We start from the raw sequence: 18,472 nt of genomic DNA on the forward strand, positions 1-18,472 counted from the left end.
GCTCGAGGTTTCTTTTCCTTCCGAAATTCCTCGTCACCACCCAGTCTCCGGGCTGGAGCTGGTGGCCTGGACCCTCCGTCCGCGTCGGCAGTGCTTCAAAGACCTGTTGGTGAATTAACCTCAGTTTAGCAGTCAGATCATGAAGATAATCGATCAACATTGGATATTCAAGATCGGAAAACACACTCGGTCTAGGGACCCCCCAAACATTCGCAGGACGGCCAAACACTATTTCATAGGGACTGAGCCCTACTCGGGAGTGTACTGTCGCCCTTGTGGACAACAAAGCTAGAGGCAAAGCGTCAGGCCACGAAAGACCAGTCGTAGCCTGAATCTTCGCTAGTTTGAGTTTAAGGGTGCCATTATACCCTTCAACCAAACCTGCTGACTGGGGATGGTTGGCGCTGTGGAATTTCTGAGTAATTCCAAGGCCCTTACACACACTCTTCATCACACTCCCTACAAACTCACTTCCGTTATCAGACCATACAATCTTTGTGTCAAAGAGGGCAAGCAGATGTGGGAGTAACAGGTCTTTGAAGGCTTTGTAAAAGCCAGCCGTGAGGCCGTCAGAGCCTGGGGCGCTCCCCGAACGCATGCCACTCAGTGCATCCAGAAGTTCATCCTCATGGAAGGGGGCCATCAGAAATTCCCTGTCTGAGTTCTTAAGGAACGGCATCGAAATGAAATCTAGATAGTCGTCAATCTCGGTTTCCGCCCCCCCCCGCCCTAGAACGATAAAGGTCCGAGTAATATCGTCGGAACGTCTCCAATATTTGGTCTTCCTCAACCACTCGGATACCCTCCGGGGTCTGCAATTCATCTACCACTAACGGCTTGCGGGATCCCTTGGCCATACGTGCCAGCAGAGCCCCCGGCCTCTCCCCCTCCCCATAAGCCCGAGCCGTGGCATACTGTCCCATATAGAGAACTTCTCTATCCTCAAGCGCGTGATATTCCGCCAACATGGGCGCCAGGTCTCTTCCCGCCACTCCTTCCGGGTCCGTCAGCTGTTCCCTCTCTAGGGCCACCATCTTGTTCTCCAGTACAGAGAGGTCCCTTCTAATGGAGCGTAGGACGCTGGAGTGTTTGGACATGGCCATCCCCCTGATATAGACCTTGAAGGCCTCCCACACAGTGAAGACGCTATCTACGGAATTAGTATTGGTGGCGAAAAACCTTTCTATGTCTTCCGCCAGTTCCCCGCGGAAGGCGTCGTCCAGGAGCGCATAGGGCGGGAAGCGCCAAGTATAAGGCGGGATCCCCTTCCTAGCGGTGGAGAGACTGAGCAGGACCGGGGAATGATCCGATAACGTGCGTGGGAGAACTGTACACGTGCTGATGCCACCCAGTACCGAGGAGGAGGCGAGCCAGTAGTCTATCCTAGTATGTATGTTGTGGTATGCTGAGTAATGTGTGTAACCGCCCTGTGTAGGGTGCTTTTCCCGCCAAACATCCACCAGGTCCAGCTTCGTCATTTCCGCTCTCATGTAGACAGCAGACGCAACTGGTCTACGAACAGGGCCCGCCGAACGGTCCCTGTCAGGGTCAAACACAAAGTTGAAGTCCCCCCCCCATAGTATCTTGGTGTGTGTGTGTGCCCTACAGGTAGCCGACAGTGCTGTGTAGAATTCCGGGCTGTCATGGTTAGGGCCATAAACATTCACCAGGAGCAGGTCCAGCCCTCTCCCCGTGCACCTAGCCACTACATATCTACCCTCAGTGTCCACAGATAGGGGGGTAAGTTTCAATCTCGAGGTGGGGTTAACCCAGGTGATTACGCCTCGGGCGTGGGAGGTGAAACCCGCTGCTACTATATTCCCTGCCAACCCCCTGGCCTGCAACATCCTACTGTGGACAGGCAGGTGTGTCTCTTGCAGCAGGGCCACATCTACATGGTGCCGATTTAGAAAGCTCATCACCTTCCGTAGCTTTCGGTGGTCATTCAGCCCTCGCACGTTCCAGGTCAGCAGGGACAGCGCGCGCATTGCCTGCGGGTGCTCAGACATTACAGCAGCAGACATCTTGAATCACAACAAGCCATATTAACTCCATCGGGAGGTGGTGAACTCCCAAACAGTACATCATCTCTCAAGGCAAGTAGGTAGTCACTCCGCTCACTCGTACACACCATTCGCCAGATACTCATAGCAAACCACAGGCCCTTCAATTTCCGAACAACAACAAACTCCTCAACTTCAGTCCCTCCACCCCCCCCCCTGACCCCGCCCCACCCACAGCTGACCACCCCCAACCCGGCCAGACAGAGCCCCCCACAGTTCCCCATCAACTCAGGTACCCCAAAGTAGCGGGCGATACAAGTCCCAACTCCCTGGGGAGAGTCTCAACCAAAAGCACAGGGGCAAAGCGTGCCGAAACTGCGTAAAAACCACCAGTGGTGGAAAAGTTCTCTGCTTTTCAGTTCCACCCCCTCGCTCAGCCCCCTCGTGTCGCAATGCCTCACACTGAATTCACTCGGTTCCCCCCCCCGCCCCCCGACCCGACCCTGATCACAACACAGTGAACGCCTCACCGACATTTGTAGTTCGGACCAGCAACAACTAGGCAGTAGGAGCCGCTGCGATGTGCCTCTATCCGTCTCTCAGCCAATGTCTCTGGTTGAGTCCAGGCCGCAGCCCATAACAGGGAAATTCACAGTGCACCCACAGCATCTTATCTAACAACTACACATGTACCTGAGTACCATAAATAACCCAGGTGTGCTGCCTCAGTCCTGTTCCTCCAGTGTCGACGCCTCCTCCGAGTCCTCTCCGTGCTGCCGTCGGTGTTCCTTGCGTTCTTTGGCCCAGACTTTCAATGATTTCTGCAGTTCCTTCGGGTCCGTGAAGAAGTACGATTTCCCGCCGGTGTTAATCCTCAATTTGGCCGGGTACAGCATCGCATAGTCTAGGCCCAGCTCGCGCAGCTGCTTCTTATGCGGAATGAACTGGCGTCGCTCCTCCTGTACTTTGGCCGTGAAGTCGGGGTACAATGATATTTTCATGCCTTCCACCTGTAGTTGTCCTTTTTCCCGAGCCAGTCGCAGGGCCGTGTCTCTGTCCCTGTAGTTTAGTAGCTTGGCAATGATGGGACGGGGTGGCAGACCAGGTTGGGGTTGAGGGCCCAAAGTGCGATGCGCTCTCTCCACGATGAACATTGGGGAGAAGGCCTCCTCCCCAAGAAGCGTTTTCAGCAGGCGTTCCACGTAGAGCTCCATCTTGCCTGTCTGAGTTGATTCCGCCACTCCCGTTATGCGAATGTTCGATCTGCGGGAGCGAGCTTCCAAGTCCTCAGCCTTATCACGGATCACTTGGAGCAACCTGCCGAATTGTCGACGGTCCTTGTCCCACTCGGTTTGTGCCTCCTCCGCCTCCGTGAGGCGCCTTTCTGCCATGTCGAGGCGCTCAGCATGTTTGTCCACTCGCTCCGCCATGCGATCCATGCGGTACGACAAAGCATCGATCTTGGAGCCCACCGCCTCTATGCTGTTCTGGATTCCTTTCTCCATCGCCGCTAGCAGCTCTCTAAGGTCCGTAGGGGCCGGGGACGCTGCGGCGCCTTTCGGGGAGGCCTCCGCCGCCGGGGGCTCCGGCCCCCTCGTCTTCCGGCGGTCAAACGAGAGTTTTGCCTGCGTTGCATCGTTTTTCCCCATGGTGAAGATCCAGCACCAGTGAGGATTTCACCCCGGAAATGTCCAGACAGAGCCGCTAGGGTAGTGTACCGCACACTCCTCGGCCCCAGAAACGGTGGCACTGGCGAGCCTAAAATGGCGGCTACGTCGCAGAAATAACCTCTGGGGTGCGCCTCGTGGCGGAGTGCGCCACCCGCCCAGCACAGTGTCTGGCCTCGACTGGCGTACTAGCGGTGGTGTACCTGCAGGCGTAGCTTCCCTGCGCGTGGGCTCCCAAGTGAGCCCTGGCGGTCACGCGGATCGTGCTCCGTCCCAGTACCAGCGTGCTGCACTCTCCGGCTCCTCTGGATGTCGGGGCCGCACGTCAGGTGACGTCGTGGGGCCAGCTCCGCAGGGCAGGTCGTGGCTTCAGGCCTGGTCCGCGCCTCTCTCCGTCGTCAATCGTGTTCGGGCCGTAACCCACAGCTTTCGGCGCTCCGGGCCACTCAACCGGGTCAGGGGGCCACCGGGGGTCGCCAGGCACCGAACCCAGTCAAATTGGCATTTAGCAGGTTAGTTTTTCAGGATATTTCAGGGGCTTATGCGAGGAGCCGAAAGCTCACACGTCCGCCATCGACGCCGGCTAGCTCCGCCCCCATCAGACCATACAATCCGTGGCATTCCATACCGAGGAAAGTATTCCTTCAGTAGGATTTTCGCAGTGGACAGAGCAGTGTTGTCTTTAAGAGGGTAGGCTTCGATCCATCGGGAGAACGCGCAAACCACAACTAAAACGTATTTCAGGTTATTGCATCGCTCCATATGGATGAAGTCCAGCTGGATCACTTCAAACGGACATGAAGGGGGAGCAAAATGGCCAGGAGGTGTAGGGGTTCCTTTTCCAGGATTGTACATCATGCATATCATACAATTCTTCACCAATCTCTCAGCACACTTCGTGATACCATCATTCTTCCATACAGGGGACAACAACTTGCAGATACCTTTCGCACTGATATGTGCTAACCCATGTGCCATCGTCACAACAGCTAGCACATACGCGTCTGGCAACATCCATCTCTTATGTTCCGACAGATCAATCCAACACCCATTCGCATCCAACTTCCCCGTACTTTCTTTCCACTTCGTCTTTTCAGTCTCAGTGGCCTCATTCTGTATCGCTCTCACACTCTCGACGGTATCCTCGCACATACTAGTCTCTGTAGGCCACCTAACCGAACTCGTCACATACATCCTAGTGCTAAGGTTCCGGGCAGTCTCCTTAGCAGTCTCATCCGCAAACCCATTACCACGACCAACATCATCCGTCACCTTACGATGCGCACTACATTTAACAATTGCCAACTGCTTAGGTAACGTAAGTGCATCCAAAAGATCATTCACAAGTTGTCCATGCTGAATCTTAGTACCATGCGATGTCATAAAACCTCTCTCTCTCCACAATCGTCCAAAGCTATGAGCGACGCCAAAAGCGTATTGGCTGTCGGTAAACACATTCACCCGTTTCCCTTTCGACAACACACACGCTCTAGTCAAAGCAATCAGCTCTGCAGCTTGGGCAGAGTTCTGATTCAGTCTCGCAGCTTCCACAACAGTGTTCAAAGTTACCACAGCATACGCAGTCGTCACATCACCATTCGGTAATTTAAAACACGAACCATCCACATACAAAGTCCCATCGGGATCTTCCAAAGGAGTGTTTTTAAGGTCCACACGACCTTTTGTTTCCTCCTCAGTCCGTAAGTAACAGTCGTGAGGGGTTACTTCATCTGACTCCATGCTAATGGGCAACAAAGTCGCCGGGTTCAGGACATTACAACGTTTTATCTGGATGTGGCTTGCCAACAGCGTCAACTCGTACCCAGACAACCTTGCACTCGTCAAGTGCTGAGTTTTCGTACGATTTAAGAGAGTGTCAACTGCATGCGGAACCATCACCGTAAGCATATTATCCATGACCAATCCTGCTGATTGTCGGATGGACGCTGCAGCTGCCGCAGTTGCTCTCAAACAACTCGGCAATGCTCTAGCTACCGGGTCCAAGGTCGAGGAAAAATATGCACATGGACGCTGCTTATTACCAAAAGGTTGCGTCAAAACACTCAACGCACAACCTTCTCTCTCGTGAACGTATAGTGTAAACGGCTTGCTGTAGTCAGGGGTACCTAACACAGGAGCCGAACACAACGCGTCACGTAGTTCAGAAAAACTTTTCTGACATTCTTCCGTCCATGGTAAAGGAGTTGGAACATCCTTGCACGTAAGGGCTACCAATGGTTTCGCTAACAATGAAAAATTTGGAATCCACTGCCTGCAGTATGACGTGATACCTAAAAAGGCACGCACATCTCTCTGAGTCGTTGGCACAGTCATTCGGGCAATTGCTGCAATTCTCTCTGGGGTCAACCTTCTTCCCTCCTTTGACAATAAGTGACCTAGATAGGTTACTTCTTGACAACAATATTGAAGTTTAGAAGGAGACACCTTGTGATGTAAGTCACAGAGATGTTGCAACAACGATACCGTGGCAATTTTGCAAATGTCCTGAGTATCTGCGGCCACCAATAAGTCGTCAACATATTGGATCAAGGCTGCACCAGCCGGCAACACAAACGCATATAGTTGGCCCTTCAAGGCTTGACTGTATATCGATGGACTTTCACAGTAGCCCTGAGGAGCACGTTTAAACCGGAAGCTGCGACCACCAAGAGAGAAACCGAAAAGGTCTCTGCTTTCCTCAGCAATCGGGATGCTGAAGAACGCATTCTTCAGATCGATCACTGAAAACCAAGATGCCGAGGCTGGAATCAGAGTCAGTAGCACCGTGATGTCGGGCACAACAGGGAACTGAGGAATCACAATTTTATTTACCTCCCGTAAATCGATAACAAAACGATAAACAGGTGGTTTCGAAGGATCAGTACGTTTCAGAATAGGCAATACAGGACTGTTGCACACGTTTCCCCGAGTCTCCTCGATAACGTCTTTCTCGATCAGGTCATAGATAATAGCTAACAATGCTCGTTCACCATCAAGGGAGATACGATACTGGGGAATACGTGGCAATCGCACATTAGATTTCAAGTGAACAACATAAGGGGAGATGTCAAGCAGGCCCACGTCATCGGGACCTGTTGCCCACAAAGATGCAGGAAGAGAACTCAATTCCTGTGGAAGCTTATCGAGAGATAAGTACATTGGAGAGATAACTCTCTCACCCAAAGTAAGCTTCACTCCCGCAGGAGAACAATACAAAGTCGCATACAGACGTTTTAGCAAATCCAGGCCCAAGAGATTTTCACCACAACCAGTGGTCAAAATCAGCGGAGCTTTCAGCTCACGCGGCCCAATTGTAAGAGGCAAAGGGCACGAAACCGGATTGCTAACAGGGGCGCCAGAGAATCCAACTGATACATTTGTTAAGCCAGACAAAGGTGCGCCAGGGAGTTTCGAATGCATTATGGAACTTTTCGCTGCACCAGTGTCCAACAGAAAAGGCTCAACGACGCCCGAGGTGGCAACTGCGACGTAAGGCCCTCTCTGATCAACCGGAACTGATACTACTCCCTCTCCTTGTCTATGGCTGTCCTAGTAATTACCGTCGTCAGCATCCTGATCGACGTAATAATCATCCACATTGTACTGAGCAGATCGCCCTTGTGACGATCCACGCTGATCAAAACAATTATTGGAGTCAGAAGTGTTAGTGGAACGATCGTTCTGAGCACCACGACCTCTACCACGTGATGTCTGTTGAGAACCACCACGACCTCCTCTAGACGAATCACCACTATTACGCTCATTGAGGACCGGACAATCGAATTTCAAATGGCCCTCTTGTCTACAATAGGCACACTGATTGTACCCTAACGATGATCTCTGTGAAGAGGAATCATTTCGTGATTGTGACCTATTTGACTGAAACTGCGATCGATTACGTTGTTGCGAGTCATTCTGATTCGAACGCGGAGGATATGCCTGTTGCAACAACACTTTAGTTTTTAGTTCTTTCGTTTTCTCGTCAGCACGATTGTTCTCCTCTTTCTCCCTATTCTCATATTATTGGGCCGTAGCCAATATTTGAGCAGAGGTAGAAACAGCCCACGCACTTTCAGAATTTCGTAATTTGTTGCTTAAGTCAGGCAGTAAATTTGAAACAAACTTGTCCACAAACAACCTCTGACCACCTTCGGTACCCATGTCTTGACCACTATGGTCGATGAAAGCCTCCTCAAATCTTGTAAAGAAATCAGAGACGCTTTCATCCTTCTTCTGCTTGCAAGCGGACAGTTTGTCCCAATTTACCTTCATAGCTAGCATAAGCGTTTTCATCAGGGTAATTATTCTCTGAGGGAGATCCGTAATGAGCTGTTCTGGTTTAGCCCCACCAATTTGTCGTGTGTCTGCCGCTACAAGAGCAGCCCAATCACCACCTAAGTCTGTCACATGATTTTCTTGACGAATCTTTGCCCATACCGGTTGCGGTACGACATTGCCAAACAGCATATCGATATCGGCAAGATTCATTATCGTAGCGTCTACGAGCTGCGATAATTCTTTATAATACCCTGCAGGATTTTTGCGAGGGTCAGGCAAAGATTGTTTTACCTGCAAAACTTCCGATCGTTTCCACGGGAGATGAATCCACACTCTCTGGAAATGCGGCGGAATAATAAGGACAGCTTGTGCATCACCAGGCATCCATACTGGCGGGACTTCGCGCATGGGATACTGACCAGACGCGTCTAATGGTCCCTCAATGTCTTCCACGAACAATGCTCTAGGCATTATAGAAGGACGAAAAGATAACAACTGCTCAACAGCGCGTCGAACATTTGAATCGACTATCATTCCGCTCGAAAACTGGAGCTGTAGATTAGTTAAAGCGGTCAATACCTTGTCCGATGCATCGGCCGATATTTGATCACGCAAGACTTTGCACATTTCTTCGAAGACATATCTTTGTGTCGGTATATTGAATTGACAGAACGTGTCAAGCACCGCACGTGGTGGATTTCTAAGAGGGTATCTCATCCAAGCCATCGCCATATTATATAGTGCAGCACGTTCTCTATTACCGGGAAGCTGACTACGTCTTTGGGGACCGTCCGAACAGCGGACTCAAGAATAGGTCCAAGAGAATTGAAAAAGTTAGCAGCAACAGAGGGGGTACGACGTCGGGTAGATGGAGAAGTATAACATAGGGGATTAACAAGAGAAGAGTCGGAAACAGACGAAACAGCGGAGTAAGTAGAACAGGAGCAGCAGCGGGAGCAGGAGTATGAGGAAGTACAAGCGGTGGAGCTGTAGGAATAGAAGTAGGCAAAGGAGCAGGAACAGTCGGAAGAACGGGTACAGGTTGAGGAACAGGTTGAGGAGCAGGCACAGGAGCAGGTACAGGGGGGACCACAGGAGCCGCGGTACCCTGTGCGTACGGAGGTGGTGACTTCAAAAGATAGGACAGTAAAGGGTCCTAAGCCTATCAAAAACTTCCTTTTCCTTTTCCTCCTTATCTCGCTGAAACTGTTCTGCTTTCTTCACTATGGCAGCAACTCCGTCTCTCTGATTACGTTTTGTCTGTCTGATTTCTTTTTGTTTGGCTTCTTTGCGCCACAACCGAAAGGCATCAAACATGGCCGGCCTTGATTTTTTCTTAAACAATTTAGCCTCGAGGTTATCTAAAATCGGGGTCTCGAAACTACCATGAGGTGGCCAACTAAGGACACCGTCTTTTTTAGTATAACGAATCCAATATTCATTAAAGGTAATCGGACCTAACCCATGCTTGCTATATAATTCATAAGTTGGAGTTCCAACCGGAGGTATCGGACACGAGTCCTCCAGTCGGGAATCCGCACCACAACAACCAAAACAACTGAACAAAGTACTACGGCCAGGCATCTTGCACACTAGCTGAGTTTCACAAACTTCAAAGGTTACGGGATTTACCAAGTCCCAGCAAAGAGCAAAAACCCTCGGTTTTTGGCGACTGCAGACGTCAAATATTACAACAAAGAACCAAGTACTAAGAACCACAAATGCAATGGAACCATGCAACAACTAAGCACCCACAACTAAGGACTCTGGGAGCGACCCACAAATACTTAACTCAAAGATCGATGGTGTCACCAGGAAGGCCCGTCAATCGTCTCGCTGTACCAAGGTCTACGCCAGGCGCCAAAACAGGTCTACAGTCAGGGCAGCAGTCCGTCGCAGCCGTCAGGAGGCGGGAATCTTCGCGGGAAAAGTCGTCGGGCCACTTGTTTCGACAACAGGATCGATGAAGCGGGGTGCACCTTCCCTCGGAGATTTCACACGAAGTTCCTCACGATCTTCGGGCTTGGACCGGTACCACTGATGCAGCTGGGCGCCAACTGAAGGACTGGGTTTTTCTAAGACCCAGCGGTGCCAGGGGACAACACCTGAAACCTTCGTGGGTAACCTGTTCCGGCGTACAAATGACAGAGACACGGGACACTTCCTCGGCGTCAAAGATTCGAGGTTTATTACTGCAGGGAACACAGAAGTCACGAGAAGTACATAGCATGTAGGTTCGCGGAGCCTGCTTCAAATTGCTACTGTGGGTCGCTCCTTTTATACACATTTCTCTCATAGGTTAACATGATACACAAAGGTTTACAACTTGGTTCCCATCATAAACCACAAGGAGGTTGCTTTCATGAATTCAAGGCCCGGAACATAAGTACGGAAACATTTGGTGGTTCCCAACTGTAAAAACCCATCTTCCCACCATTAGTACATTCCAATTGACAGTAAACAGATCGAAGAAGGAACAGGGACAGGTGCAGAGGAAGGCAGAAACAGTGGGGAGATCGGAAAGGGTGTAAAAAGGGGTGGTATCGGGAAACACGAGTTGCAAGCATCAAAGAGACGTGCCTAATGAGATGCACGGCTGAGACAATAGACCGGCACGGCAAGATGAGCCTCGAGCGGGGCCATCTGCCTTACAGTATCATCCCCCTCATCATAAAGACACTTTCAAAAGAAACGTGTCTTCCGCAAGAGTCTTGGGAATCCCAGGGTCGCAAAGCAGACAGCGTCCGTTCGCTGGCTACTTGAGGGCAAGAAACAAAATAGATGCAGTATCTAAGATGGAACCTGTGGGTACAGATATAGAAACCCACGAAACAGACGAACGGTTTAGGTTAGCACAGCGAAACTGCGTACACCCACTAAACTCGTCATTTGCGGTTCATAGATACCAGACTCGACCATATTCGTGCGAGTCGAAAAACACCACTTTCGATCGTCACAGAACCTCACAGTACTGAGACAAGTCCTCTGCATAGCTGACAGTCTACATGCAGTATACTGGATATGTTTCATAATTTACTGTGCTGTTCGCCAGTCGGGTTACGACCATGAGTCCCTGTGGAGTAACACAAATGATGGACCCACCCTGCAAAATGTGATGTGGGGCGTTTGAGTTTTCCATATCTTACAGATAAACACTTGCCTGAGGCTGAACAAGGACCCCCTTCTTGGCTTTGTGACCACCTGAGTGGTTGCCCACTCTACACTGCAGGGACTGTTGGGGCCTGTATTACTCCCCTGGTGTGACCCAAATCTGACTCAGGTAAACTACTGCTCTCTTACCTTTAGCTGTGTGAGAACTGACAGTGGTGGTAGCCCAATTTTCTTATGGGCGCAGTCCTTTCTACATGTGGCCTGGAATGGAGATTGCCTACTAGCTCATGGTACTAAAGATCCATCTAGTGCCTCAAAAAAGGGGGTCCTTCAGTAACATCAAGTTTAGGTAGTGTCTGTATTCTATATAATGGTTTTATTCTCATTGAATAAACGGTCGAGTTCAGTTGGGAGACAATGTACAAGGGAATACAAGAGGGAGGACTCCCTACAGGTAGTGCTTTGTTCATTAACAAAATCACAGCATGACATATCTTTGCTAAGGGATCCCTCCCCAAAACCTGTCTTAGCTGGGAGGGAGGGGTTCTATCCCATTTCATTGGTTAGAGCAGGTTTGCACTGCTTGGCTAAAATCCACCTAGCAATGGTGGTCTTTGGTTGGGGAGGCTAGCTTGGATCAAAAACATTTTGAACAGTTTTGACTCACCTGAGCTTGGACTCCCCGATTCAGAGACCATTGAGCATTGTACTCAAAGAAGTAAGTTGCTAAACTCACTGATTGGGAGAGAACTTTCAACTTGAAAGTTTGAATTTTTGTTGGCCCTTGCACCCTACTCATGTCAGTAAAGTTAAATAGGTTTAGGACTATTGAGCCAGCAACTTGAATATTGTTTAGACTTCATGGAGACTAGGCTTCATTTTATAGCAGAAGTGAGCATTGTCAGAGACAACTGGTTTCCTGTGTTCTTGCACAGGCTGTGGACAAGCCTGGATTCATAAAGACCTCTGGACTGTGACCTTTTGCGAGAAGGAGCAATACTACTCTTTCTGCCAATTGATTAGGTACCCTGACTGATGGAGGATTTGCACATGGGTGGAGAGGGAGGCATCTAGGTGGAAGACATCTCAAAGACCTGTGCCCACCGTGGACCACAGGATCCCTGCAGCACAGCTGGCCTACATGGATTACCTTGGTCACAGAGTTTCGAAGAAGCCTTTCTGCAAACATTACAAGAGGTCTGCAGGTCCCCTGCCCATTACCCTTAATTTGTCTATTGCTGATCTTCACAGTTACCTAGAGACTTGGAGGTCGAACATTCAGGTTTCAATCCTTTACTGAATTCTTAAAGAGAAATATAACATCATAAGGTGGGTATCCCAATCTAAAAATGTTTATTACTCACAATTAACTCCCTAACGCCTCCCTACTAACATTCATACCTAAGTATCACTCTACCTTCCTTTGAGGTCATATGTTATTTCCGTTATCTTCCTTCCCATCCTTTTGCCTCAGCATGTGATAATTATCACCTTCCAAAAGCCCCAAGACTCTAAGTTGTTTTGTGGCACTGTTTAAAGGCACTTACCCTTTCTCCCTCATTCTTTGACATATTTGCCTGCAATTTGGCATTTGTGGTTTCTGTAGGCACTCATTTACAATGTACTTGCTCTGTGCCTGTTGATGGAGTTCTGTTCACAATAGGTGTCTCAACAAGACTGACCTTATGCAATAGCTGTCAGACTTCCGGCAATACTCCTTATTTGGTTAATCCAAGAGCTGAGAAGCCTCTTCAACCTATTGAACACAACCAATTTATTGGGTAGAGGAGTTGGCCTAATGGCTAGGGTGGTCAACCTCAAATCTGGGGAACTGGGTTCGAGTCTCGGCAGTGACGCTGAACATCCTGTGATTCTGGGCAAATCACTTAATTTCCCCGTGCCTATGTAATGAAACTAGTGCTATGTTAAGCGCTCTGATACCCGATTTGGGTCAAGTACGCGTTATATAAAACTTTGTAAATAAGAAAAAATACATTTATTTTCCTGTTGTCATATCTTTACCAGAAAATAGGTCTAAATAAAAAAACGTGACTGTTATTACTGTCACATGCCTCAAATATTTTAATTTCAAACCTAGTACACCTTTTTTAAGCATATATTGGAGGTTAGCTACTCCTTTTTTCATCCCAGAGAGTCTTTCAGATGACGTCTTGGGACACCTCTTTATTTCTTCCACCCTCACTACAAATATCATTTAAGTAACTTTTATCCCCACTGCTAGACTACTGAACTTATGAACAATAGACCTAAAAAAATATCTGGAGCTTTGTCAAAAAACTGAAGCTTAGCTTCCTCTGTATGAATTTTAAATTATTTGGAGCTCATGTTCTTACTTTCTAAAGGCATAAAACAACAGCACAAGTGAAAAGCTGAGCACCACTCCTAACAAGCCTAAAATGTTTCCCTTCTGTGAAGCAGAAATCGTCATATCATGCTGCCTAGATATGAAAAAGTAGGTGCGGTCTGAAGTTAATGTCAAAAAATACCACAGGAGAAAATCAGAACCCTCTCTAAAACAGAGCCCACACTTTCACAATGAATGAATTAAAAATATATCTTGATATTCCCTATATTTGAAAAGTAATGTCTAAAATCAGTTTATCAGAGAAAAAAAAAAATATTGATTAATCTCACGCAAACTCCAACTGACACAGCCTCTCTCCAACACACACACACAAACACTGAGGGCTCAACTGTCTTTTTGGCTGCTCCTGGCAGAAGTACAATGACAGAGAAGAAGGACAAGCAGACTCAATAAACCACTCAGTACAGGGAGTCGGCCATTTTGTACTGTGTCAGAGTTAATTTGAAAATCAATGCACTGATATGTCTGTAGGTATCTTTCTCTAACCAAAAAAGACAGGCCAAACAAAATTACTCATTATTAATATGATTATTTTTCCTGTAATGATGTTTCTATTAGGGAAATTTATATTTTGAACATTCAGAAAAATGCTATTATTGTACTGTATAATTATGCTGGCCATTAGTGGAACAAACATGTTTTTTAAATGTCATAATACTTTTTATATGTGGAGATCATTTTTCAAAAACATAAAAATAATAAACATAATTGGAAATGTAAAATGAGATGTATGACCTGCAAATTGTGATTATCATTCCATATTTTCTCATCTTTGACTATAGTTTTGTGCTATTGTAATCGTCATATATAAACCCTTATTTGCCACATGTTCTTGCAGTTCTCTGATTTTATAAGCTCCATCATCTCCAAAGTTATTTGTAGAAAGGACCAGTGGTATACAATTGCAATGCTGGTGCCTGAATTTGATAGTTATGTTTAAAGCCAGCACATGCCCTTTTTATTTTTCAATGATGGACATGCAGACACAAACACAACTGTTGATGGTCTTGATCAGAATAGTCACAGAAAGAAGTCCCTTTATCAGTATTCCAAACATAAAAACTGTGTATACTCAAATGACTAAACTCCAATGTACTGAATTCAACCCTAAAGTTTTCTTGGGAAAAGAAGGGTGAAGTTGTAGCATTTATCACAGCCTTCTTACTCTTGCGCCAGTCTGCCACTCCCTTGGGTGGACTCTCTCACAATGCTACTGCATGGGTGGCTGGACACCAAAGAAACCAAAACCACTGTTGTGTATTCCTGGAACTTGAGAATTGTTGATACTAGTCCAGGCCTGCCAAGCTTTCAGTTAGCTTATGTGTGACATTTAATTGTTTGAGGTGTGCTTATGTGTGGCATTGTCACATCTTATGGGTAATAATTTGAGTGACCCTTAACACTTCCCTTCACTAAATGTTCTAGGATGCATCCTTCATTTGTCTCTCAGGAGAAGATACAACTCAGAACTCTGTGACACTGAAGGTCACGCTGAAAAACCCCTACTGGCTCTATTAAGACTTCACATTACAAAGGCCCAAATTCTTCCAGCTTTGAAAAGGGAGAAGCCTAAATACAAAGACCTATGTGGAGTTTCTTGCTTTTTTACGGAGGCAAGCGTATAAGCTTCAATAACGGTAGGCTACAAGTACTAATGGACACAGACAATACATCAATACATGTGTAAACGGCCCCATGCTGTGCCAAGCATGTATGAACCCCCATAATACATACATTATTTGACCCAGGTAGTAATGGCACATTTTCAATGGTCTTTATGCTGTGTCTGGTGGCTTAGTGGACTAATGTGCCCACTCTAAGATCCTGTGTTCCACCTCATGTTCACAGGTTCCAATCCTGGCGGGTCCACTTAGGCTTTCATCCTTTTGAGGTCGATAAAAAGAGTACTGTAAGGTAATTATAAATATCTATTATTCAGTGTTGAGATACCTTGGGATAATGTGTGCTTCATAAAAATACGTTATGTAGTGGGCGATACCTGCTGTCCTCTCAGTGTGCATGCCCCAAATTAATTGGATCACCTAACCATGCCACTGAAGCATTGTCTAGTACCTATGAAAGTGAATATCTGGTAGGTACCTGTACTTTCAGGGTAATGCACAGGTATGTCAAGAGCTAATCCACTATTATTTGTTTTCACTTACTCAGTGTGTTGTAAATATGGATTCTTTATTTTAGATCCTTCCAATTATTTCATGTCATCATAATAGTCAGTAATGTAGAGCCCCAAATTCAACTTTGGTCCTTTTTGTTTTTCTCCCAGTTGTTGCTGTTGGTTATCCATTCTGACATTTCAAGCCATTAGTTAATGAAATTCTTTCACAGAACATTAAGAAAAGAAATATGCATGCAACGCCTATTAGCACTACTAGTAAAGGGGTTTGAAGCAGTTTTTAGTAATCCTCCACCTATGCTTCCGAACCATTCGCCTACCTTGGCAAATGCCTTTCGAATCCAGCTTCAGTCTGAACCTACTCCTTCCCAGGCCCCTGTCTCTTCTAATTCCTTCCTCTCCCTCATGAGTGAAGTTAGTGAAATTAGTAATATAGCTTTTAAACTGCAATGGCATCCCTTTTGGGCCGGAGATGGGCTGCATTTCCCTGGGGGAGGGCAGGTTTTACGGTTTTCAGTTGTTGGTTGAAGGACATGATTATGTGCAGTGAACTGTCTCAGTCCTATGCTGAGTTGCTTCCACCCGCCTCTAGACTGAGTGATTTAAGGGAACCCCTCCGAGATTATGTTAGGAACCTTTATAGAGCTGAGTCACCTTTATAACTCTATATATTTTGCAGTTGTTGCAGAGTGGAGATGGATCCTTTTAGCCACATAGACCTGGTTCAATAAACATTTTATGCCACGATGGGGAGAATTAATATGGGGGCAGCAGGAAGGTGGGATGGATCATGATTATGTATTGATGTCCAACTATACTACCTCTCTATGGGGCTGTTGCATGAGGTAGTATGTTTGATCACCATTGATTGGGATTCTAATTCTTGTTATTTCAATGAAATTAATAAAATAAATATATAGCTTTTATGCTGCTTATCTATTTTGGGGATTTACACAGCATTTCCTTGCATGGACTTGGCAAACTTAGTCTCTCAAATAGCTCTTTTGCAGGCGTCTTTGTTAGGGACAGTTAGGGCTCCTGGGGTATTAGTGGCTAGTGTATCCACTAGGATTGACAGCCTCCGAATCTTGACATTGCTTAAAGCTATTCCCACTGAGAGTATTAGTGGACCAAAAATGTGGCTCATTATCTGTCCGAAGCAACGCTTGTTCTGTGTCGAATATGTCATGTCCTGCACTTAAATTATTTGTGTGATACATTTTGAGAAAAATGAAAACGACATTCCAACTTCCTACCCATGTGAGTGGCAACTGAAAAAAGCCAACTTACCACATACATAACATATTCCCCTAATGTTTATTCTGAATTCTGGAAACACTTTATCTTTAACCTAATAGCTATGTTCACATTCGCTCTAGCCTGCATCTTCTACAGTCTCATTTTCCTCTTGCCTGCGCAACATGCCTAACATCCCTCTCATCTCCAGATCTAGACTTAATTTAGGATGTGGATCTTTCTTATATCCTTTCCCTTGTCCTCCAATTTCCCTCAATTTACTTTCCCTACTTTCCTTTCTATTCTCATTCCTTTGCCTTTTGGTCAAATCATCTACAAAGATTCTTTCATCTTGATTAATTTTACACGTTAGTTCATATACATCAGGATCAGAGAAGATCTAATTTGTTAGTGAAGTAAAGAACTTCGGCATATACTCATGCTTTTCAATTGATTTGAAAGCTTTAGAAAAAAGGTTTGTGTGCTTAGTTGCCAAAAGATACATGTTATTATCTCTAATTAAAGGTAAATGTTCGGGGATCTATGCCGCCCATTTACTGATGTAGAGTGGACCACTGTGATAGAAGGTCCTGTCATCGTGCCAAGGAACATGCACTTCCAGTTAATACTATGCTACATCAGGCCACGTCACACCCCCTACTGCCGAGCAGCACCACCTGTGTGTGCTCGCCCTGCTGCTGCCGTTCTCTGCGTGTTCAAGTCTTCACTGCCCCAGGGCCTTTGTGCGGTTTTATTTTTTTCCACTCTTGTGCATTGTTATTTCTGTCTCCTTTGCTTGTACATTCTGCCAGTGTAGCCCAGTATTGTTCCCCACACCCCCCCTTCTTTGCTTCTGTGCCCGCTCTCTTCCCGCCGCTGACCCCGCGGCCACACCCCCTCGTCGACCCACCTCCCAGCTGCTCCTCCCTCCCTCCCCGCCTAATATGGCGGTCGCTGCCCGTCAGAGGAGGTGACCCCTGACCCTGCTTGCAGGCCAGGTCGCACCCCCTACTGCCGAGCAGCACCACCTTTGTCTGCTCGCCCCGCTGCTTCCGTACTCTGCGTGCCCCAGGACCTTTGTGCCGTTTTTGGTTTGCCTTCACTTTTGTTTTTTTCCACTCTTGTGCATTGTTATTTCTGTCTACATTGTTTCTATTTTGTGCCACTGTAGCCCAGTATTGTTCCCCCTAACCCCCCTTCTTTGCTTCTGTGCCCGCTCTCTTCCCATCGCTGACCCCGCGGCCACGCCCCCTCGCCGCCCTGCTCCCACGTCCCAGCCACTCCTCCCTCCCTTCCCCGCCTTAAATGCCGGGCACTGCCAGGACGCGCAGCAGGCGCACCGAATGCGCGCCCGCGCCTGGACCGCCAAAACCCCTGGTCCCTGCACACGTCACAAGGCCAGAATGCGATATGACGCCATCACTCTCCACGCTCTCAAATCAGCCGAGACCACCACTGCTTCCAGGTCGCCCGAAATGCACCCTTGGACCCTTCTCCTGCCTCACCTGCAACTTCACATGCGACAGAACCACCAAAACCCCAAGGAATGGACCCAACCACCTCCGCTGCATACTCCTCAACACCCGCTCGGCAGGCAAACACGCCGTCGAGCTCTGGGACCTGCTCGACACCACTGCCCCAGACGTTGCCTTCCTGA

This window comes from Lissotriton vulgaris, chromosome 8, assembly GCF_964263255.1.
Source record: "Lissotriton vulgaris chromosome 8, aLisVul1.2, whole genome shotgun sequence".
Lineage (NCBI taxonomy): Eukaryota > Metazoa > Chordata > Amphibia > Caudata > Salamandridae > Lissotriton > Lissotriton vulgaris.